The sequence below is a fragment of the Trachemys scripta genome, chromosome 1 (genome assembly GCF_013100865.1).
Source record: "Trachemys scripta elegans isolate TJP31775 chromosome 1, CAS_Tse_1.0, whole genome shotgun sequence".
Lineage (NCBI taxonomy): Eukaryota > Metazoa > Chordata > Testudines > Emydidae > Trachemys > Trachemys scripta.
Window position 1 is genome coordinate 38443907 of NC_048298.1, and position 25097 is coordinate 38469003.

At 40.2% G+C, this 25097-nt stretch overlaps 1 protein-coding gene across 3 annotated transcripts in view; it reads left to right on the forward strand.

Annotated features, from left to right (window-relative positions):
• GRM8 (glutamate metabotropic receptor 8) overlaps positions 1-25097 on the forward strand; it is a 491761-nt gene that overhangs the window by 30360 nt on the left and 436304 nt on the right. Inside the window, exon 1 of one of the 3 annotated variants that reach the window (XM_034767901.1) lies at positions 18899-18965. The exons of the other annotated variants lie outside the window; for them this stretch is intronic. The gene's annotated coding sequence lies outside the window, so the exon portion shown is untranslated. Of the gene's footprint in view, positions 1-18898; positions 18966-25097 lie in introns of those variants that run through there. 3 annotated transcript variants of the gene reach the window in all.

Consider the following 25097-nt stretch of genomic DNA (forward strand, 5'->3'; position numbering starts at 1 on the left):
CAGAATGCTGTGATATAGCTAAGCCATGATTTGGTACATTTGTTTTTGAACATGAATGAGGCTGGATTTTCAAAAAGGAAACTAAATGGCCAATTAACTTGCAAAATGCACAATCCAGTATTATTAATAGTGTCTGGTCAGAAAATACTCAGAACTGGAAAAGAAAGAGTGGGTGCAGACTGTGAATAAGGTGAATCATGGAAATGAGAAATTTTCCTGTGATCTAAATGGTCCTTTTCTTTAGTTCATCTTATTATTTTTAACTATACTCCCTTGTATGCTATATACTAAATGATTTTTCTTCATCCTTGGTGTGTAAACACTTCCAGGAGTTGTAGATTCTTGTCATCTCCCCATATAGTTGCTGCTTAGCTAAGCTATCTCTAAATCTTTTTTGGCAAACCAACTTTCCACATTTCACCCATTCAAAAACAAGCCAATATCAAACAAACAAACAAAAAGACTAGTGATTTTGGGTGTCACAAGAGCTAACCAATCTGAGAATCAGGCCCTTTTAAGTGAGGAATCCAAAATCACTTGTCATTTTTGAAAAAGTTCACCGTAATATTTTATGCTCAAACAGTAATGCACCCTGAAACTGAAAATAAATAAATACAATACATCCACAATGTTTAATTTTTAACATATTCTTTTTTTGTTACTTTAAAATGGGTCTTGGAACTTGCAACAACCCTTTCTAGATCAGTTTTGGGCTTTAGCTCTGATGAGGTTCCAAGTGGGTGTAAAATCTGCATGCATGGGTTAGCTTGCAGGATTGGGGCCCTAGTCTCTCTGTGCCTCATTTCTCCTAGTGTTGCTTATGGGGTGTGTGTGTGTGCATGTTAAGAAAATCATGCGTGCATGAGAGGTACTCGGGTACTGTAGTGACCAGAACCATTGAAAAGCCTGCACATAAAAGAAATCCAGCTAACTGATTGCCCAGGGGAGATTCTGGATTCAACACTTCTGGAGATCAGGTCACTTATTTAGATTCCTAACTATGGATTTATGAGACTATCTTTTGGTACTCAAGTGAAAATGTTGAAAAACATTTCTGAAGACCACATTTTGTGTAAGGGGTTTGATCCTGGTTCTGAGCATCCTGGTCCCAATTAAGGAAAGCACTAAAGCACTTGCTTAACTGTAAGATTGTGTGTCATTCCATGGCTTCAGTAGAACTATGCATGTGCTAATACGCTTTGCTGTATCATGGCCAGAGTGCTCAGCACCTTGCATTGTTGAGCCGTAGGTACATAACTACCCCCTCCATAAATGTAGATGTTGCATATTCTTAGGATAAGACTCTAAAGTTTCTTGGCTTTGTTTTTTACATACAGCTTTCTATAAGGACCATAAAGATTTCTCCAGTTCCAGTATGCAGTATTATAGGACCTTCCATAGACAGGCTATTGCTCCTCCTTGCTTTAGGATATTGTGACTTGGTACTGAAGTCACTTAGGTGGACCAATGTAATAATGATAATAAATAGGCATCAAACTAAAGTGTGGCATTATCTGCTGCAGCACTTCAGCCACTTCCAAGTAACATAGTTAAAAGCATTAAAATATTAAAACACAGAGCAAGTGAAGCATAAAAATGCCACATGGATAAATAAAATAATTGGGCTGTCCCAAAAGCTTTTTCATATAAAGATGCTTATTTCTCTCTCTAAACAGCACAAGTCTGTGGCATTCCTTAACTCTGGGGGCAGCATGACACAGAGACATGGGGAGGCAAAGATACTCCCTGTAACTAACATCATCTTGGAAGCCCCAGTGAAAGAATATAGTAGTTATAACTTTAATTGGGATACTTTTTCAGGCCCAGTGACTAAAAACGTGAATTACAGTGTTACATGTCAATAATAATGAATCTCACTGATGTTACTAAAATCTCCTATTGAAAAGATTAAGGAAAAGACTTTGCTAAGAAATGCTACATACATATTTATTCCTACTTGGTAAAAGCTAACTGCTGCCCTTGCTTGCACTGGGGCACATATTGGGAAAGAGGGAACATCATAGTGGTAGTCCCAAACCAGCACCCACGCAGTGCTGTACACAGTGTCTGGTGCCACCCAGAATCCCTTGAGAGAGCAGTAGGAGAAATAGCTAACAAGATGGTGAGCCCATGGCCCGAGGTGTGGTGGTCATGGGGAAAATGGAGATATCCTAGGCCGTAAACCAGCCTATACATACGATACATTAGTAGCAAATACCATCTGGCAGAATATTAAATGCGGGCATTGCTACCATTCAGAGAAGTAGCAATATATGCCATTTGATATGTTGAGCTGCCCATACTAAACCAACATGTTAGAAACTGCCCATCCTATTGACAATGTCAGTCTGTCTTTTGTGCTAGCCAAGCCTCCAGCACTATACCACGGGATTTGCTCAGGGCAAGATTTCACTCTGAGTATTTTGAGACTAGTTCTGCTCTAGAAAGCATTTAAACAGAAGTTCTCACTGATTTCCATGGGAGTTGAAGTGGGTCTGAGGGAAGAATGTGGTCCATTAAGACACACTGCCATCCATGTGTGCAAATTGCTTCATTTGGTTATTGTTAGAAAGCAATTTACAAAAGAGTTCTAGGATGATGTAAATTAAGAAATAACTTTTTGCATTTGACCTAGTACTTAAAGAAATACAGTACAGTCTGGATGAAATTCACCTCTGCATTAGGACAACACAAGACCTATACACTGCTTAATCCAATTTAAGACCTAAATAGGGTAGACTTTCATTCTCTGAGAATTGAAAATTTCATTTAAAAGCAAGTGAACAGATATTGAAACTGGCAGCGTCACTAAGACAAGTTCACCATACTTTGGAAAATATCCAGCTAGAAGGCTCAGGAATATTTTTTAAGTATGGGAGTATCGAATAGACACTAGCAGTAGTTTAACTTTATACTGTCATACAATTCTTTTGCTAGTAAAGAGTTGGAAAGCAGACAGTAACAATAGTCCCATACATCTGACCATTTTACAGAGCTACATGTGTTTGTCCCTTATCTGAAAGCATTACATTAAATGATCATTGAACTGGCCATCTATCATGGAGTTCACTCCAAAGTACTTACAAGTTTAACACCCAGAATGATGAGGGTAATTACTTGTTCCTGAAACATATGCCATAATTTATGAATATTAAACAACATAAGCAAGAGATCAAATCCTGGTGTGAGCAGATATCCAAGCAATCATCTTGACATTTATTCCATTAGAACCTTTCTTTCACTAAGACAGTGAGAACATACTTATGCAACCATATAAATCAATGCAACAAGAGGCATATGTAGATAGATATCAATTATTATACATTAGCAAAGCAAAGAAATAGGTATATAAACACAATTTGTGCACTTGGATTTCAATTACATTTTGCAAATGTTATGATTCAGGGGTTTATCATGCTCTTTTATTACTCACCAGAGAGGAACACTTGGAACATAAATAATAAGGTTCCTTTTCCCCTGTCATTTATGCCCTACATATTTCAACGTTCAGTGTAATTTAGTTGAGAACTGTGTACTCTGAATTAAACTGTAGAAAACTGGTGTTCTGTCATTCTACAATATTTTGACCCAGATTCTTTCTAATACTAGGATCCAGTAGATGCAGGAACAAAGAGGAGGGTGGTGCCTTTTATGGTTCCCTGAGCTTATGGGTTGATCCGTGCTAGCCCAAACTGCTCTAACTCATGCAAATTGGCTGTAGTCCCCAAATGACCGTGCGCCAGGAGGGATTGCTGGAGTGTAGAATGCTCAGGTTGCATCACTTCCCCACCTCTTCTCATTCCACCTACATGTGGGGCATAGGAGCAGGCTGTACTGGCTCTATGCTCACTTGGAAGTCCTCCATGCAGAAAGAATCTCCATTTGGGAGTTTAGGCGCTTCCACTCCTTTTGTGATGCAGGAGTGGTGGAAAGGGGTGGAGTCAGGCACTACTCAGTAATTTTTTGTAATTTATGGAATTTTGTTTCTACTCCCTTGTCTATTACCCACCAAGGACCCGAATCTGCCTCCTTTATTCTGGCTGAGTATTAGCTTACTTCAGAAATGGTTCAGCTGAAGTCAGACAACTGGAAGAAAGCCAGTATATAGACATGGTAAAAGGAATGACTTAGATACAGATAAAAGAACAGGAGTACTTGTGGCACTTTAGAGACGAACAAATTTATTTGAGCCTAAGCTTTCATGGGCTACAGTCCACTTCATCGGATGCATGTAGCCCATAAAGCTTATGCTCAAATAAATTTGTTCATCTCTAAGGTGCCACAAGTACTCCTGTTCTTTTTGCAAATACAGACTAAAATGGCTGCAACTCTGAAACCTTAGATACAGATAAGCTGGTTAGCTTGACATCAGTCCTGGGCAAAATAATGGAACAGTTGATATAAGATGCCATCCATAAAGAATTAAAGCATGGGAATTTAATGAATGCTGGTCAATATGGATGTATGGAATGTAGTTCTTGTCAAATGAACTTATTATATTTCTGGTTGTAAAGGTGTTGATGTGAAACATTTAGACTTCTTTAGGGAATTGTTAGTACCACATGGTATTCTGTGAAGTGCTGAGCTAATCCTAACTTGCTGCTTTAAGGACTGTGGGCACCTTGCTGAAACCCCCTAATGACTGGTATTTTATTCAGTTCTTAGCAATGGGGCCAATGATGGCTTTAGGTTTAGCAGAATAAGCTTCTGCTTGGTGGGGGTCACACTGCAAAATCCCCTGTCCTGAATTTCTGCTGCCATTGCTCCTATGCCAATATCTGCCTGAACTTTAAGAAGAGGCTGCTTCCCCCTGATCTGAGAGACTCACAGGGTTCATTCTTGGGTCTTTTGGATGCCACTCCCCAATATTCATGTCAGCTGGTGTTTGGGGGTTTGAGATTGCCAGGGTTCTTTGCATCTATAGATCTTATCTAGCTTAGATATTTCGAAGTTACTTTGCTATATCAGCAAGGGAGATTACACACAAAATTAGAAATGCAGGGGCAGGCATATGCAAATGCAGGGTCTTCCCATAGCTATGTGCCATCAGGAGCCTCTTCCCATGGATGTGGGGCTGGAGAAGATGATGTACTCTAGTCAGATTATCCTTTAAACCAGTGGTTTTCAAACTTTTGTATTGGTGACCCCTTTCACACAGCAAGCCTCTGAGTGCGGCCCCTCCTTATAAATTTAATTTTTTAAAGAATATTTAACACTATTAAAAATGCTGGAGGCGAAACAGGGTTTGGGGTGGAGACTGTCAGCTCGCGCCGCCTATGTAATCTTGTGACCCCCTGAGGGGTCACAACCCCCAGTTTGAGAACCCCTGCTCTAAACTCTCCTGGAATGTGTCCCTGGGGACTGGAACAGGGAGGACAACTGGCATGGGGCTGAGTGCTGAAGGAGATTGACATCTTGCTTGAAAATCCCATGTGCTTGCTGAAAGCATGCAGGGAGAAAGAGAATATAATCAGGAGTAGACAGAGGGAACCATGGGAGAATGGAGAAAATAAGAGAGAGAATATAAGTATGTGGGGAGAAAAAACCCTTATTGCTATAGACAAGTTACAAAAAGTTTTCTTCATCGCCCAAACTGTAAAACCCAGAAAAATAGGAGCAGTGAGTCTAACAAAGCCAACCCAGTTCTGCTGAAGATAGTGAGGAGCAAAAAGAACTTTGAAAAATATATAACAAAGAATAATAAGTAAAATATTACAATTCCCCCACTGTGAATAGGAGGAATACATTTGTGGTATCGTTTTGGTTATCTGCAGTATTATAATTTGCAGAACATGTAGCTAACCTACAAATGCTCCAGACTCATGCATTTCATTTCAAATATAAGCATAACAATTCATTAAAAAATGCTCATTTTCTATCTCATGTAATCTATGAAACCAGCTCTGAAAAGTGCACATTAGCTAAGGGCATCATCTATCAGTGTCACTGTCTTCCCAAACTTTAATGAAGAAATTACACACATGACAAATTTGGAATGGACGGAATATTATTTTTTAACATTGTTATTGTGTTTTTCAAAAGAGTCTAACTTCAAGTTATACAGTATATATAAAAAAACATTTTTTCCTCCTCTATCCCTGAATTTAAAATTATCAAGTTAGGTATTCATTGTATTTGCCATTCCAAGTCTTTCCCTTTGGTTGGTTATAAAACCCAGAAAAAATATTTTCTTCCAGCAGGAGCATCTATCTCCTTGGCAGAATCCTCAGGCACTTGTGTTGGCATTCTGTAGTTTCTTGATGGTGGGCCATGTGGTTAAGCTATAGACTTACTGTCTGAACTGCCTCGTCCTCTATTTGACTCACTGTTAATGCAAAAGTGCACTCTACTTCTTATTTTCCATATGATTGTGACTGATACTTGGTATCAACATAGGAAGCTATTCCCCAACATGTATTACTGTACATTGTTTGAATTTGTTGTCTCCCAGATTTGAATCCAGTGGGCTGCGTTTTCTGAATTGTTTCAAGAGAGAAACACCTTTATCCGTCTGAGGAAGTGGGATTTATGAGTTGGGAGTATTTATGCTATGCCAGTGCAGGGGGTGTGTATGCAGCTGAACGTAGTTTAATGACCTAGCTATATTACTTGTATTTAAAAAAAAAATTGATCAAGCAAAAGCAGGCTTTACGGGAAGGATAGTGCTCAAATTGTCCTCTGGAGAGCTCATCCAAAAAACGTGATCGTTTATCAAGAGATTAGGAGATTATCTACTGCTTAGTTCATGCTTTGACCCTAAAGGTCAATAGGAAATACAAGGTTGGGGAAGAATAGTCAGGAGGTAGATCTGGGACTTAATCTTCTTCCATAGAAAATATTCTTGAAAGACAGGCAGGGAAGAAGGGAGCAGAGAAAGAAGGCTGGTATGGTGAAAGTGGCTATTAGCACTATTTGAACAGGGGGCTGCAATTAAAGTTCTAAATTTCCTCTTAAAAATAGATGTATTTTCAGTCAGGATATATAACATGACCTTATGGTACCTCAGTATCACAATAATAGTGTTATGCAGGTTTCCAATCCATCGCTCCTATTAAAGGATTAATTGGCCATAATGCGTTTGTTACCTGAAATCCTACCTCTGCTGTCTTGACTCTTGGACTGATAAAACCTATGTTTCTTGGCACTTGAAATGTCTCAGAAAAGGCTTTTCAGGCTGGGAACACTGTATTTCCAGAATTGCACCAAAGCTGAGTTTATTTATTGTCAAACATAATATTATGAAGAACCACAGGGAATGGATAGATGTGAACATACACACTTAATGTTTCCCACAAACATTGTCCACGTTACATTTTTGGGCAGATGTATTACTTCATTGAAAATTAGTTGCCTTGAACTTATGCACATTTACTGGAAGAATCAATGGTATTCTTCTGAGGTGTTATTTTTATTGTTATTCACTTTACTTGGGAGATTTCAAGGATGGACGTTGCCATGTAAAATTGGGGATTAAATCACATCTGGTCAATAAACCCCCCATGGGACATTTTACAAGGGTTGGGATATTATTAATTGCACTGTCCTAGCCTATTTTCAGTAGGAGTAATTACATAGGGCCCGATCTAGCACCCAGTGGAGTCAAAGGACCCCTACAAATTTGTATCCACAGTTTTAATGGAAGGTATTTATACTTCTTAACTTTCCTGAAAGCTGTTGTGTTATAAAGCATCATGGACAACTCTAGAGGCAGCTGTATATCACAAGAGGATGAAGCAGCCAGCCGACGCATTAATTATTTTCTAAAGCACTTTGGGATCCCTCTGGAAGACAGATACAATATACATGCAATATCTGTTATGATTATTTATTACTTTTAGCACAGGCATCAGGCAAGCCCTAGGTTCATCTAAACGTACTGAAAACACTCGTGGAGAATGAGATCATGACACAGTGATCTTGTTCAGCAGCTCCACTGGCCCTCATTCTTGATAAAGTCTGAAATTTCCCTTGGTTCGCTGGCAACAATTTTTTCCATTGCTTTATGCTGCTCTTCATTGTGAGCCCTCAATGGACTCATTGAGACTCATGATAAACCGTGAATCTGCTGGGTAAAAAGCTCATAGGTCACAGACTAAATCTCCTGAGCTCTCAGGGCCCAGTTCTGCTACAGTTAATATCAGCTCTGGGAAAAAAAGATAAAACAAAACAAATGACCAAAAACCAGTACACTGGATTTGTTCTCTCAGCTAGGCAGCCTTCCCCCCCCCACCCAGGAATTTGCAAAGGAAGAAAAGTTAGGGTGAGATTTAAATGCACCTGGCACTGGCCACTGTTGGACAACAGGATACTGGGCTAGATGGACCTTTGGTCTGACCCATTATGGCTGTTCTTATTTCTTAAATGAAACTCCAGTTCTTTAAATGCACTTTGTCAGCCGTTCAAAATAATGTTGCATAGTTTGCCAGCATAGACATATTTTCCTCTCTTATGTATTGATGCTTTTGTAAATCTTTATTTGGGAGTAGAAAAAGACACTTCACATATATATTGTGTGCCCCAGATAGCATTTCACAATCTGGATCATCTGTACAGCGTTCTACATTGCTTTGCTTAGCATGTACAATAATACCAGGAGCAGTGGCTAAATAATAATTGTTTTTAAGTGTGTCTTAAAATAAGCAAAACAAAATACATATTTGATCAGTTTGTTTATGGAAATTTTAACAGGGATGAAAAAGTAGAAATTTCAGTATATGTGACACTAATAAATTTAGCAGCTCATGCTCCAGAGAGGAATGGAAAATTGCAGCCTTAAATCAATGTTATGTGGTAACAAACCAAAACAACAGATTGTTTGGGGTTCTTGAGGAAACCACCTCTCCCTGGTAATATATGGTTGTCAGTATCACTTAGCAACACATTCTTTGTCAAGTTTATAGTGAGAATACCTGACAGAGGCAGGGGAGGAATTAGTTTTAAGGCTGATGTCCTTTTGGTGGCTCATGCTGAGAATTATATTATTTATATTAACTGGCAAAATAGCCGGGAAGCACACAAGCAATTACTTCAATTTTATGTTTAGTGCTCTGCTCATAAATCTGTGTAATGATGGCATCTCTCTTATGAGACTATATTAACTTATTGGTTGTGGTAATTGTATTGAAACAAGTAAATGTCCACTATAAGAGGAAGGTACCAGGGTTATGATATCTGCAGTAAGTTATTGGTTAAAATATAAATTGGAAGAACAGATTAGGGCTTTAAGAGAGGCAATTTTTCAATTAATTGTGTAATTAGCTACAGTTTGAACACTGATCCTTTTTTATTATGTAGGTTTATGTTTTCTTGGAAGATATGGTCTCAAGAAGGCTAAGGGCACAGGAAGTTGAAATTCTCCATTTAGTCACATACTTATCCCCTCCCCGTGCAGTGGAATCAGTGTTTAAAGCCATCAGATGAGATAAAACTATATGGGAGGGGTCTCTTCTTTTGTTTGGTCAGAAGAGATTTCTTTTTTTCTGATACCTTAGTCTGAGCTTTCCTCCTAAGTAAATCTAACGGCATGAATTTTTGCCTGGTGGCTGGGCTTTGGGACTGAGCTAGAATTTCAATAGGATACTCAAGACTTCAGGCCAGACTTAAATCGCAGCCCCAGCTGCAAAAATATGAAGCTTCATCCAAAAAAACTAGTGTCTTCATAGAAAATCATTAAAACATGGGCTTTTGATTCCCATTTACTCAAGTCAAATAAGACAACCGGACATCATTTCAGATATTCTTTTACCTGTTAAGAAAGATGAATTGTAGCCTGTATTATATTAAGACAAAATTAAAACAAGTTGCAAAAATATTTCCCCCTTTAGCAAGCCTAGAAGTTGATTTTAATGTGCTACCCTTGGCCCAGCACATTTAAAACAGATATGCTGAAGTAAAAATAGCTTCTGAATTGGCCACTTGTTAGAAGAAATTACCCATTTTGAGAGGTGACTTGACCTACTAAGTATCTGCAAAAAATTCTCTCCAGTGTTGTCTGTCCAAAGTGGTTTACTAGCTGACAACAACTGTGTGTGCAGGGCTGTCAGCAGGAGTTAGCAGGGCTGTCAAGTGGGGTAATTTGCCCCAGGCCCCGCAGGGGCCCCCATGAGAATGTTGGAAGCTCCCCCCCACCTCTGCCTTCGCTTTTCCCCCATCTCCCGGCACCTCAGCGCGCTGCGTCCAGGAGCAGCCCTGGACAGCATTGCAGCACCATCGCTCAGGTGGGGCCTGAGGTCCTCCCGCTCAGAGCCATGTGTTAAGGGGGTGGGGCTGTGAGCTCTGGCGGGCTGAGCGGCAGCAGCTCCTGGACGCGGCTCGATGAGGCTCTGGGAGGGGGGGTAAGTGGCATGGTAAGCCCCTCTGAGCCGGGCACCCCCCAGCTCCGAGCCCAGCCCCTCTGAGCCGGGCACCCTCCGACCCCATCCCCCCACAGACCTGACCCCCAGCTCTGAGCCCAGCCCCTCTGAACTGGACACTCCCCCTCCTCCCCCCCGACCCCATCCTCCCACAGCCCTGACCCCGAGCTCTGAACTCAGCCCCTCTGAACCGGACACCCGCCCCGACCCCATCCTCCCACAGACCTGACCCCCAGTTCTGAGCCCAGCCCCTCTGAACCGGACACCCCTCCCCTACCCCATCACCCCACAGCCCTGACCCCCAGCTCCAAGCCCAACCTCTCTGAGCCGGGCACCCCCCGACCCAGAGCCCAGCTCCACACCCAGCCCTGGGCAACAGTAGCGCCAACCCCAGGCAGCGACAGCCCATTGGCACCAATCATCACCATCATCCAGCGACAGCCCATTATGTAATTGCAAATGTATACATACCATTAAAGCATTTAATGTTTTTAAATAATGTATTTAGTGTATTTTCAAATTATTAAAAATTAATTTTTGAATGTGTTTCACCGGTTTTTTTACATTTCCAAATACATGTTCCTATAATATTGCAACTTTTTTATGGAAGGGGCCCCCGAAATTGCTTTGCCCCAGGCCCCCTGAATCTTCTGGGCGGCCCTGGGAGTTAGAAGAACATATTAGGAAAATTAGAAAAGTATCTGTTGTAGGGCATTTGTCCCACTACTCATGTGTACACAAATCACTGCAGAATGAAGCAACAGAATCAGACTTGCCAGAGAAGAAGATGAGACAGAATGTCATAGACCTTCCTTATTGACTTGAAAATAAGGATGTCCCCTCCCTCTAGACTGATTCTAAATGAAGTGATTTTGGTATTCTGAGATGAATCGTCATGTACACAGGTATTGAGAATTACCGTTGTTTATGGAGAACATCACCAGCAGCAAGATTTTGGGGTTCCTTGCAGTTAATAAATAAACCAATTTGTAGAGATGAGTCAGAAAATAGCCACTACTTGCTGATGTCCACAGGTATCTTTAAAACACCACTGCTGAGGACACTGCTCTGGGATGTCACAGGAAAGTATTACTTCCAGGGATTATGCCATAAAGTCAGCTAGCATTCCTGGAAGTGCCATGTCGTTTCCAAGTATTATGGTACTGGCAATTTTGGAAATGAGATCGAAATTTGGTGATTCAGCTCATGTAGAAGGAGTTACAAAGTACTCGCTTTCAACCACTTTCAACCTAATGTTTATATGATGATTTAAGAAAAGGCACAAGTCAAAGACAGCTTGCCTCTTTAGAGACATGGGAATACTTAGGGCTTTTAGCTGTTGGATGAGTACAGTGCTGAAATCCTAGATGTTACAGATTACTTGCTGAATAGCAACTGGCAGGAAAGGGTGAATGTCACAAGACCAGCCCTAAGGGTTTTGATGGGTATTTTCTTGGCAAGGTAGATTGAAATAAGTAGCAGGGGGAGAGAGAAGATGGGAATGATGAGATAGATAGTGCAGTAAAGAGAAACAGAGTGATTTCCAGTCTGCAAATGTTAAGAAAACTAAAGTTATTTTTGGTTTACTTCCTTCTAATAATAATAATAAAAATGATATTAGAATTCTGACATCAGCGGTAGGAGTGTTGCTTTGATCCTTCAGATAGTCAAAGAGCACAGGTTTGAAATTAAAATTACTGACTGCTGTGACATGATGAGTATATTTTTCCTTTAAAAAGTATCTTTCTGAAAATAGATTTGTCTCTGCTAAGCAAAAAGCAGATGAAATGTACCAAAGCATTCAAGAGAGACTGTGTTATAATAATATGTATCATTTCATTGTGAAATGTTATTCACTGAACTGTCTGGGCCTCTTTTTGTCAAAAGAATTTCTCTCTGAACTAGCAGCACTTCGTTACTCCACAATCTCTACTTTACATAATGGCTGGTTCATTCCCTGGTGTGTCTCCATCTCAAATAAACCAATTATGTTTATCTCCCTCATCATTTAAAAAAGGCCTTACTGAACTTTTCTCATAGATCCCTGCCCATAATAGTGCTCATGATAGCTGGATTTTGGGACATGTTACTGCATACATTTCCAATACTTCCTACATTTTTTCCCCCCCTGATCTGTCTTGAGTCTGCAGATCTGATGTACTTTCATTGTTAGTTAGGTCTCTTTGGGGTTTTTTATTTTACAGGTATATTTAGCATTCATTTGTACTTACAAGACCTGATCTAAAGCCGATTGAAGATAATGGAAAGACTCTCATAGACTCCAGTGGAATTTGGATCGGGCCAATATACTCTACAAATAGGGGGATTACCCGCTATATATTTAAGGGAAGTATTTTATTTGATGCTTAAAACCCTGTGACATCTCCATTAAACAGCTACCAACAAGCATTTGATCGGATAAAATGGATGTTGTTTTCAGCAACAAATGTGCTTTCGTACCACAACTAAAACACAGGGGAGAAAAAGAATGTTCTAACAAGACTTGAACCCATCATCATCCTGATCACGACGCTTGTATATTGTACCACTTTCTCTGGACCCTTGTCTAGCCAGGGCAGTCCTGTGGGTGCTTCACTTGTAGAAATAACTAATAGACCTCAGATTGTTATCTTTCTCACCTAAGGTGCACGGGTTGCATGTCAGGACCGAGGGCCTGCAGCTGCACCTGCTCAGTCATCAGGCAGCCAACAAACATAGTTGTGCCACAGGAGAACTCCCTGAATGGCTCAGGCAGTTAGGTGGCTTGCTCTTAAGCCCAGCACCTGCAGAGAGTCAGTGGCTGCTCAACGCATACACTTGTGGATTCTATACCTCCCTGTGTGTGCTTCACTGCAAACCCTGCACCCAGCCTTGTTCCAGCCTTGCACCTGTCCTGCATCCAGCCTAGACCCTGCCTTTGCTGGCTCCAGGTCATCTGGTTCTCACCCTCAGCTCTGATTCCTGGCTCTGACTCTGTCTTGACTCTTGGCTGTGGCATTTGGACTCTGACTTTGGTTCTGACCTTTGACTCTGAGCTTGGGCTCTGGCATTTGGATTCTGACCCCTAGGCTGGGCTTCTGTTCTGACCCAGTCTCCTGACAATGGGAAGAGAGAATGTGTGCCATTCCTCCCCTCAGCCGACCCAGTTTGCACCTTCCCCATTTTGTGGGGAAGAGCACACTGTGTGGGGTTGTGGAGGGGTAGGTATGGACCATGTGTCTGTGGGGAGATCTATGTGAGGTGGGATCTAGGGGGAAAAGTCTGGATCCTGTTAATGAACCTCAGCCAAAACCAATGTAAAAACAATCCTGCTATAACATTACTGATGGAATTTTCAAATGCATCATTCTCATCCAGCTTAGGAGCCCCTTAGCACAGGCAGCCAACCAGCACTGCTGATTTCCTTGTCACCCATGACAACATTACTTTTGAGAAAACTGTAAAACACATGGAGAAATATAACAGGGGATGTGGTTCTGTACTATGAGACTCTGAAATATGAGGGCAAGGGAATGACAGGAAAACTATTGAAAATGCATAGTATAGTGTATGCTTGTAGCATTGGTCCAAACCAGTGGTATTTTAAGGTAATTCTATTGTTTTTTAAGCAAGGAAACCTGGGGTCTGCAATTATTTGCTAGAGAATCAGATGAGGAGGAGGAGGAGCCATGGGAGAAGTGGTTTGGAGAAAACCTTCACTAAAAGTAGATGCTACACCCAGTTCTCTCCTTTTTGTGAGTGAGATTTGTGGCTCCTTATACAATTTCCCCAGCCTTTACGGTTATCCACTGAGTTAGCCAGATGGGTTAGCCTTATTTCTTAGTTACTAAGTCATTTAGGGCACTAGGTGGACAGGAACTGGAGAACTCTTCCAAGCTTAGGAGGCAGCATAAATGCTGTGAAAGCAAGACAGGAGAACTGAGATAAGACACAGTAAGGAGAAAACACTGGCAGAAGCCAAAGACTTAGAAGTGAACAGCATAAGGGAAACCTCTGAATCAGTGATGGGGCTGAAGGATAAGAAAATAGGATGGAAGATATGAGAGGTATAGGATCAAGGAGGAAGAAAATGCTTGCTGGATAATATTGATGTCCTTGGATCTTGTCAGAGAAAGAGGTGGATGAGAGAGAAGGATGCAATTTGGTGACTCAAAATAACCTAGATATTGAAATGTTTTTCTTATTCCGTCTTTAACAAGAAAGATTAAAAAAAAGGCTTAAATAGGAAATAATGAAGACCTTGTAAATTAGCTATTGTTAAAAAGCAGGGAAACAAATACTTGGAAAATTTCAATAGATGCAAATCAATCATTCCTGGTTACATGAATGTAGCATGTTAGGGAATTGGCAAACAAACTTGCTGAACATCTGACTGTTTTGAAAAGTCACTAAGAATGTAGATGGTATCATAGATTGAAAAAAAATATTACTCCCTCAAGACAAAGAAAGAAGAGTGATAATGGCAATTACTACCCAATAAGGACAGCTAATTAGACATAAGATTGCAATATGATAAAACAGCAGAAAAAGGCCATTGTGATTTTAGTCTGTATGCAAACTTTTAGTCTGTATGTCATTATACTACACCGCAAGAAGGTAACCATTCCCGTGTCTATACTTTTGTATAATTATTCATATATATTTTATTCAGAATATCAGAAAGATACTGAAAAAATGGAGGGAAGTCAAAGAACAACAAGACTGATCAGAGGTCTAGAGGGACAGTCTTCTGAGGAAAGATTAAAAAAGCTAAATATGTATACCTTGGTTAAGTGGGACTAAATGGAAGGAATACAATTACTGACTTTGTTTAGTTAAAAGATCTAAAAACAAAAGAGAAAGAGGACACATATAGAATGAGACATCAGCTGAGAGAGAGCTCAATTGCTTGGTACTCATTAGGCCAGAGAAAACACTAAAACAAAAAACAACCAAACTAAAAAACACACTGTTGTAACTTTCTGCACTGGCAGGGAGATGGATGGGATAATCCAACAGGTCTTTTCCAGCTCTAACTTCCATGGGCTTGATTCACCATTGTGTTACTCCAGTTTTACAGGCATGCAACATCATTGATTTCAATTGAGGTATGAATGGGTAAGAGAATGGTGAATAAGACCCCTATGATTCTATTTCTTGGAAAATATTGGAACAAATAGGATTTGTGACTTAGAAATTTATTGTCTTACTATCTCTAGTTTTGGAGCATAAGAGGGGCCTAGATAGGGTGACCAGATGTCCCAATTTTATAGGGACAGTCCTGATTTTTGGCTCTCTTTCTTATATAGGCTCCTATTATCACCCCACTCCCGTCCTGATTTTTCACATTTGCCATCTGGTCACCCTAGTCCTAGACTAGCAGAACCACTAGAACTAGTATGATACTAATCCAAAGGAACTGTAGACAGGATTTATACACCCCAGGCCTCAGCAGGATGCACAGTCCCTATTCCATGGGGAAGGTCTGTGTCCCAGCATGAAGGATAGGAATAGGGCCGGGCAGCTGTATCTACATCTAAACATATCCACCATCCATTCATTCAGGTCCCACCCTCTCTGAGACAGAAGTAGCAGCCATGTGCACACTATGGAGGCAGATTCCTTCTACCCAGCACCCATTGAGATACCCATTGTATAGCCTGGCTACTCCAGTGCTACTGAGCAGTGGAATCTAAAGTTTAAGTCTAAATAGCTAGAAGAGTATTGGCCCAGGAGCAATTTACTGCTCAGGTTAATAAAAAACAAAACACACACCCCCCACCCAACAATTGCCACATAAAGCTGATTGCTGTTTTTGATAGGATTGCACAATGAGGATGAAGGGAATGTGGCACATGATGTGTTCGGATGCTAGTAAACCATTTTGTCTAATGTCCCATGAAATCTTACTTTCAAAGCAAATTCAAGTTGGCTTGGAGTCATGAGAACTGGCATGTAGACTTATCTGCTATACCATAAACAAGAGGCAATAATAATTGGCAATGTAATGAATTGAGGAGTTGTCTAGCAGAATGCCACAGGGAATGGTATCAAACCCTATCTTATGTAACATCTCCAATGTCTAGAAGAGGGGACAAACACCAAACTAATAATATTTTCAGATGATGCTAATAAATGGAAGAAGAGAATGTAGAGGGCAAGAAGTGAGAGATAAGAAGGAATAGTAGGAAAATGCAGAGAAGAGAGAGCGTCAGCTGGGTTGTAGGCAGGCAGACCTAGTAGCTGGGTCAGTATATCAGGAGAAAAACAGGAGATCAGAACCACAAAATCAGATGCCAGGAGTCATGCCAGGTCAGGATACCAGAAAAGCAAGCTAGAGGAGTAGGAGTAGGCAGCACAAGGCACACAGTTCAGTACCGGGTGGAGCCCTGTTGGTCAGACCGCTTCCTGTTCCTGCTGCTGGCTTAAGTAGGGCCAGCAGGCCAATCGGCTGCCCTGGGACTCCACCAATAGGACTGCAGGGGTGGAGCCTCAAACTGGGGCTGGACTTCATGGATTCCAGGTGAGCAGGCTGCCAGATGGAGGGTTGGAGGGAGCCTGTTCCTGTAGACTCACGTTTGAGACCCATGGATCATGACAAAGAGATGGAAATAAAAACTCAAGGAAAAATAAAACAAACAAGAAATAAAATAGAAATATTTGCCCAACTGCTGTGTGGAACTAGGTAGGAGAATTATGCTGCAGGACATTTCTAGATTTGGGAGTCACTCAGATATCATAATAATTGTCACTGTAATAAATACCAATAGCTAGACAAGAGTTAAAGATGGCTGAAAAATACATTTTCACCAACAAAAATGTGCACAAAAATCTGACCTTTTAAAAATAAAAACAGACATTCTTTCATGAATTTTTCTTTTTAATCAGAAAAGCCATTTTCTGTCAAAAATGATAAACAAGTTTTGATGGGAACTTCTTGACAAGCCCTAAAGGTACGTTTTACAAACATCACTGATAGAGAAATAATGCAAGTGGACCTAGAAAGTCTAGATTTAATTGCTGAAAATGAAAGTGAGTAATTTTGGTAAAAAAGCAAATTAGCCCATTTCAGGGAATATGTTCAAATGTACAAATATTCCATAGGGGGAGAGAAACCTAGAAAGGTTTAAGATAAAAAAAGATCCAGGATGAGAGTAGACAGGAAATCTGATGTGAGTTTGCAGTGTGGTGAGGGAGCGAAAAAGGCCAGTGCAATTTGGGACTGAATGTGCAGCGGCACCAAGTCACAGAGCAGGGGAATAATAATTCCATTTCTATATTATGGTGCTACAGCAAATGCAATATTGCCTTCAGTTCAGGGCACCTCTGACCCCAAAAGATATTTACAGATAAGGAACAATTCAGAGAAGAGTAGCAGAAATTTGTATAAAAAATAAGATTAAAAGTTAATGGCCATAGTTCACTCCTGGTATCAGCCATACAACTACACAGAAGGAAAGTGTGTTATGCCACGGCTGAATTTAGCCCATTATCTGTAATTTTGCAAGGTGATGATATTGGGGAAGGGTGAGAGAGGATGATAGTCTAATATTTGAAAGGTGTAAACAGGGGAGGAGAGAATTTTTTTTAAAAGATAATTACAAAATGAGAGATTGGGTGAAATCCTGGCTCCATTGAGGTCAATGGGAATTTCTGCATTGACTTCAGTGGAGACAGGATTCCACCCATTATGTATTTGGATATAACCTGCTGTTATTTAATGTGGTAGGGGGTTTATAATGAGTAATGAGACAAAATTAAAAAAATGGAACATTGACCTTGAATATCAAGCAAATTATCTTAATACTGTGATGTTGTTAGGGGGAAATTAGTTTCCCAAACAGAGCATGGAAATCCCCTCTCTTGAGATATCTACAACTTTACTGAACAAAGCACTAGAAGTTGTACTGTAGGGAATAATCGTATATTGGCAGGGGGATGGACTGGATAGTAATAATACTAATTATTATTATTAGTAAAGATGGATGTTTTTCATCTTTAATTTCTACATTTCTGATTCTACAATTCAATATGATACTTCTGTTGAAGTCAGTGGGGATTGTACCTGCATATCTGAGGATGGAATAAGCTCCTACGATTCTATTCTGCTTCCCTCATTCAGTTCAGGCATGTTTCCTCCGTATTTAGGGTGTTTACACTCAATCATTCTCAAACACAGCCTTCTCATCTTTTATGTAAACAATTTAAAGACTTAAAGGGTTAGATTCAAAAGAGGAAGGCTTGTGAATTTGCTTCCAGAAAGGAAAATGTATCGAACAGGAAATGAAAATGAGCTAAACTTTCAGATTTTCTGTGAAAATAAACCACTTCTTTAAAATGCTTTTCACTGGATGCCTCTGCATCTGAAATCAGCATGTGACACAGGCTAATTTCTTTGCTATTTGAGAGCATTTGTCCTGGGCTCTTGTTCATCTTACAGTCTCCCAGCACACTGACAGCAGTTTCTTACAGAAGGTATGTGCATATCTCTAATAGATTAGAGAAGAATTTGTGAGTCATGATGAGGGGAAAGAGACTGTCGACTCTGCACTTCTGTTTGTTTAATGACCCAGTGTATAGAGCTGTGGGCGAAACATAAAGTGTGGAAGACTCCTATTGTTGATCAGCTTTGCTGTAAGTTTGTTCACCTTGCTAACAAAATAGAGATTTTATCAGAGATGAATGAAATAGCATCTTATATGGAAATTTAAAGAAAGAGACTAGAAGGTATAGCTGGAGAGTTTATTGCTTGATAATTCACATTATGAATTGTGCTGATTTTTTTTTTATCAGAGGGTACGTTTACTTGAGTTGTTGGGGGTAGCGTCAAAGCAGAGAGGCTCTAAATTTATATGGTCTTAAGAAGTTAAACCTTAAGAAGTTAATTCTTAAGAAGTTAATACCTAAGCCTTTTACGTTTCCTAATCTGAGTGGCTTGAGGCTCTACATATAATAAAAAAGCTAAGGAAAAAGAGAGGATGTGAAAAGAAGCATTTCTATCGATCACAATAGATTCCAAAAAAGAAGGGAAGGAACTCCAACTCTCATTTGTTCTAGCACTCTTACCCTACCACTTCCTGAACGCTGACTTACAAGCAGGAGTATCTTCTCAGAGAATTAAGACAGGTGACACTGTAGTCCCATATACTAAAAGCAGGGTATATACTTCCTTCTAAAAGAGCCCCTTACACTTTTCTAAATCAAATACTGGCTTTGCTTTTTTGTGTGGAGCTGAAAACCTAGGCAAAAGTTGAATTATCTTTCTGTTCAAGTCACTTAGTTCAGATATAAAGTATTGCATTGCTCAGTGGTTATAACTGAAGGCATAGGAAAACTTCAACTTAGAGAGTGGCAACACCAGCTGGATGCTCTAAAGCATGCACCTCATTTGACCTTTTTTATGCTAAATGACATAACAGTACTCCCTTCCCCTAATTCAGGAGTGGGGGCATTTGGTCAGACTGCAGGGAGACTGTATTGTCCCTGGAAAGGAAGCATGTGTGAGGGAGAAGAGTTGGTACTTGAAAAATGCCTTCCCTCTGCCACATTGGGTGAGGGGATTGTGGTGGGTTGGACCAAGAAAGGAGATGTGCTGCTCCCAGGAGGGAGAGGATGGGGAAGTAGAATAGCACTTGCAGAAGTCACCCTCCCACTCAAATATCAGTGCATCCCATTGGCCAGCCAAGGGAGAAGGATGGTAACTGATTGGCTCCCACTCTCCTATTTCCCCCACCAATAATTTAAATCTTTCCTTGTGCTGCTTCAGTAGTTTGCCTTTTTAGCTGTCCTGTCCTCCCTCCCTGTAGCTATAGGCAGTGAGCTTCCAGATGCTGTGGGCCTGACAGATCATTGGTTTTGCAAGATCAGGAAGGAATTTTTTTCCCACTGGGTCAAATTGGCTGAAGTCTGCTGGGTTTTTGTGCCTTCGTCGCAGCATTGGTGTAAAGAAGAATAGGATTTAGAAGCCTAATATGAGAACATATGGGTATGTTTAGTTTGTCACAACTTGTGGCCAGTGTTGAATGCAGGTAAAGGCTAAAAGGATCAGCTTGTAGAGATAAATGAGACCTGGGATTTTTATTGGTGTACCTTGTGCACATAAGGGGAATCCTGAAGTCTTTGCATACTGGGATCTCCCTCGGTACTCTCTATTTACATGGTGTGGGGGGCAAGGCTAGAGGACTCAGAAGTGAGCTGAGTCCTGGGGCAGTAGGCCGAGGAGGGTCTACTGTGAGATATTGATTATATGGAAGGGGCCCTGAAAACCTGCGCTGGAACCAGTGAAATGCCTAGTAAGTGAGATGGGTGTGCATATACCGCCTCTGCCCAATGTTAAGTTAGTAAAGTTGTGGCCTGCTGCAGTGTCTGACTTTCATTTACCTGCATGTCCTGAGCAAGTACTTCTGAGAACTGTATTCCTTCAATGACATCAGATGTAGCCAGTGCATCCAGATGTCCCATAATATGAAATGCACTTTAAACCTCAGAACTGCTGCTGCAGAGACACTTGCAAATTTGGGTAGCTAAAAGAGTCTGGATTGCTTGGATTGGCTAAACTCATAGTCTGTTGTCTAAGAAACAGTCTCCCAGGGAACTCCTTGTGTGACATTTTGAACAATACTTTAAAAAGAACAGATTACATTCGGGAGTAACCTAAATATCTGTTCACAATAAAGGGTATCTAAGAAAACCCATCCAAACTGCAGTATCAGTGTTATGTACCTGCTAAACTGTTGTACGATATGCAAAGAGCAACTACCAATTTAGCATAACTCTTAATGATTCAGCCAAAGGGCTGTCACTGTGTCATCTGTGAGTGCCACCTGCTATGGTCCACACAGATCCGGGCTGGAGTCTCAGCTACAATAATGCACTGGGCCCTTGCTTAAAGGCCTAACGTTGCCCTTGTTGTTCAGGTAAAATTTCATTTCAATGGGAGATTGGCCTGAGGTAGGAGGACAGGATTGGGGGCTTTAGTGTGTTTGGACACTGAATGGTGTACTTCAAGTCCTCTGTAGCACCATCATCGTATCACTTTTAAAGAAGGATGCATTGGTATTCACAGCAGGTTAGGCTAGATAATTCCAGCAATAATTTCGAAGGAAACTCCCAGACTAAAACTTTGAGATTCCACAGGAGGCTGTAAGCTTTTCAGGGCAGAAATCGGCTCTTTTCTGTGTTTGTACAGTACCAAGCACAATGGGGCCCTGACTCTGATTGGAGCTTAGGGCAGGGCTACCATAATATATTTATTACTACTACAAACCTACTCATCCAAGGGTCTGGTACAAAGCACAGTGAAGTCAGTTTGAGTCTTTGCAAAGACTTGAACATGCTTTGGATCAGGCCAGAAATGAGGAAGGCTTTTACAGGTATTCATGGGATTGTAGCAAGTATTTGAAGGTGACTGTGTCCATATATCCTTCAGAAAGATAGTCTCCCAAACGTGACCTCTGTGTATGGCTGCTGTATTTAATGAAAAATGTCATCTCCGCTCTGTCAGGAAAAATAAAGCCTTAAGTGGTTCTTTGAATTTGTATCTGCCACTCCCCCTTTTTCTGAGTTTTAGGGAAAATGATTCATTAGGGAGGAAAAATACTGATTTAAAATCTGCATCAGCCCTCAGTAAAGACACTTGTTTGGACATTTTGAGAAATATTAATATTAATATAGACATTTCAAAAAATCCCATTAATTGGGCCAAATCCTAAAGTCCTTACTCAATTTTTTTACCCATTGGAGTTTTGCCTGAATAGGAACTGAACAAATACTAAGGGCCTCATTGTGATACTCTTACTCCCAATGAGTAGTACCTTACATCATGTGTAGTCTCGTTCATGTCAGTGGAACTGCTTGTGGAGTAAGCTTCTACTTAGTGTAACTAGGGTATCTGAATTTGGCCCTAAGTAAGGACTTCAGGATTTACTTGATTTTTTTTAAATTAAATATAGAATAATTATACTTTTTTCTGTAAAGGATATATTGAAACTAAAATGGGGACTTCTATTTCTATTGGGAAATATAAAAATAAAGAACATTTCTAAACAAAGGATGAGGATTTATTAGCATCAAGTGAAACAAAACTACTTGTGAATAAATACAGAAGACTTCTGTTTTTGCATACATAGACTAGGATAACAAGTTTCTATAAGATTCAAGAAATGACTGCATAAAAAAGCAGCAAATGTTGCTGAATTCAGCAGACTCAAAGTTCTCAAAATGTTCAATGATTCCATGGGTCCAATCCTGGTTCCACTGAAGTCAATGGAAAATTTGCCTCTGTCTTTGGGTTGATCTCAAGAAAGTATTATAAAATATCCAAGTTTCATAACTGGCTATGCCCTGGCTGTGGAATCATCTCTTATGCTCCAGAATAAAGAGAGAACCATTTGAAGTAACTAGTATTGAACTGTTAAATCATCTGGGAACCAGTTTTTAGCAACAAAAATGATTTGTAATTTTTATGTCTACTATTTTATTTAGCTTATCAATCTATATATTCCATTTGTATTAGTTCAGGGCTTCTGCTCTGATTAACAGACCAGTAGCTTCAGGATGGCAGAGTTTAATTCCTAGAGTACAAGACTGAATTACATACATGAATGTTTATTCTTATTGTCACAGCTCACTCTTTCAATCTGCTGTACAGTATTCAATGATTTGCAGGCATAGTTAATGTATATCTTTTTTTTTTTTTTTTTTTTTCTGGAATGACAGAAGAAAATAATCTTAGTCATGCAGTGGTAAGATATTAAAAACTGCATTTCAAAGTGAAATAAAGTTCTCCTCCTCTAATGTAATGAATGGCACTGACAGATGACAATTATAATATTTTATCCAATGCCCAGTTGAATGCAAGATCATTCATTTGTTATAGACACTGAAAGTTCACAAAATTTACCTACTCTCACTTTGTCATTCTGTTTTTACTCCTAGACTATTCTTGGCTCTTTTAAAAAGTAATTGCATCTAGAGAGACAACTCTGATTTAAAATATTTTTCATGCACAAAAATCCATGAGTCAGATCTCCATCTGGTACAAATTGATGTATTTAGTTGCTGATTTACACCAGCTGAGAATCTTGGACCCAAGTTAAATAAAAAACAAGCGGTTCATTCATATAGTGACAAAAGCAGCCATGTTAAAAAAGGTTACCTGTTTAAATGGAAAAAATTAAAAATAACAATAGGGATTAACATGCAAACCATTCCTGCAAATCTTACTCAAAAGAGCATTCTCACTGAGCGATTAGGCTACTTTTGAGAATAAGCACTAAGCTTGGAGGATAGACATTTACTTTCTCTTGGAAGAGGGAGATCCTATTTCAATCTATTTTAACCACTGCAGTTGGTAGCTTGGAATAGATGAGAAAACCTCCTTAGCCCTAATTGTCTCTTATTTAATTTGACATTTGAAATAACTAACCCTGTTCTAACACAGGTGCTTTTCTAGATCAGCCCATTTTTCTATGTCTGAATTGTTGTTTCTCTGAACTGACTTTCTTTTTTACTTACAAAATGTTTTCGTTTAACTGTCATTTCTATTATTTGGTTAAAATAATAGCAAGGATCTGTAATTGCAATGATGGAGAAAAGGTAAGAGAGAGTGCAATGAAATGACAACATCAAAAATGTCAGTCATATGGCTAAAATCAGCCTCCAGGCAAAGCCCATTTAGGTCCATGAATAAAATTAATATATTTATCCTGACAAAAATAAACGCTGGCTATAGAGTTCATAGAGTTAGGGTTTAGTTGACTCCTCAAACACAACTCTGTAATGTGGAAGAACAGAGTACCACTGACCCAGCAGGAGCTTCTAGAGGCTCTGTATCTGATTTAGACACAATGGACCTGATCCAAATCCCAATGGAAAGACTTCCAAAGACTTTAGCTGGCTTTTGATCAAACCCCATGCCTGCCTCTATGAATTCCAGGGAACACATGATGGGCAATAGCTGCCATTTCCAGGAGTGCAGTCTGCTTCCCCGCCTCTCTCCCGATAAAGGGCAAGTTCCATTGTCCAGTGTGTTGGATGGGAGGAGGTGGTGGTGGGGAACCAAAGAGTGGGGCTGGCTCCATCCCCAGCCTCCATGGAAAGGCCCCTATGGAAAGGCCAATACTTCTTTTCCACAGCAGATTGCCGTAGACATAGAGGATTAGAGTGTGCAATTTGCACAAAGGCCGGTGTACAGGACACTGCATAACCACACCACCCATAGGGAAGCACGAGGACACCATGTACCTCAGGAGGCACAGTCTTTCCTGGAGCTGCTCAGTAGAACTGTGTGAATACTTTTTTTTTTTTTTGAACTGACAGTGAACCAAAAAAATTGACATTTCAGGTCAAGTTAAACTTTTAGATTTTCCAGGTTAGATTCACAAGGAGACTTAGGCACCATTCACAAAATGCTGATATGGCAGTGTATAGTGGGCAATGCACTCACCGGGGATGTGGGAGACCTACATTTGAATCTCTGCTCAGGTGGTGAATGCTCTAACCATTGGATGATGAGGAATGAGTCTCTCTCAATCCCTCCTGTGGAAGCTGTTCCACTTTGTATTAATAATTAACTATTAATTGGAGCAGGGACTAGATCCTGGGTGTTACCTTTCATTGGGAAGTGCCCTAGACCCCAAACTATAGTCATTCTCACTCTCTTTATCTGGACCAATGGATATCTAAGTATTACTACAAAGTGGTGGTGAAGGCACTCATCTGGCACATGGGATGGCATAGATTGTTCCTCACAGTAGAACTCAGCAT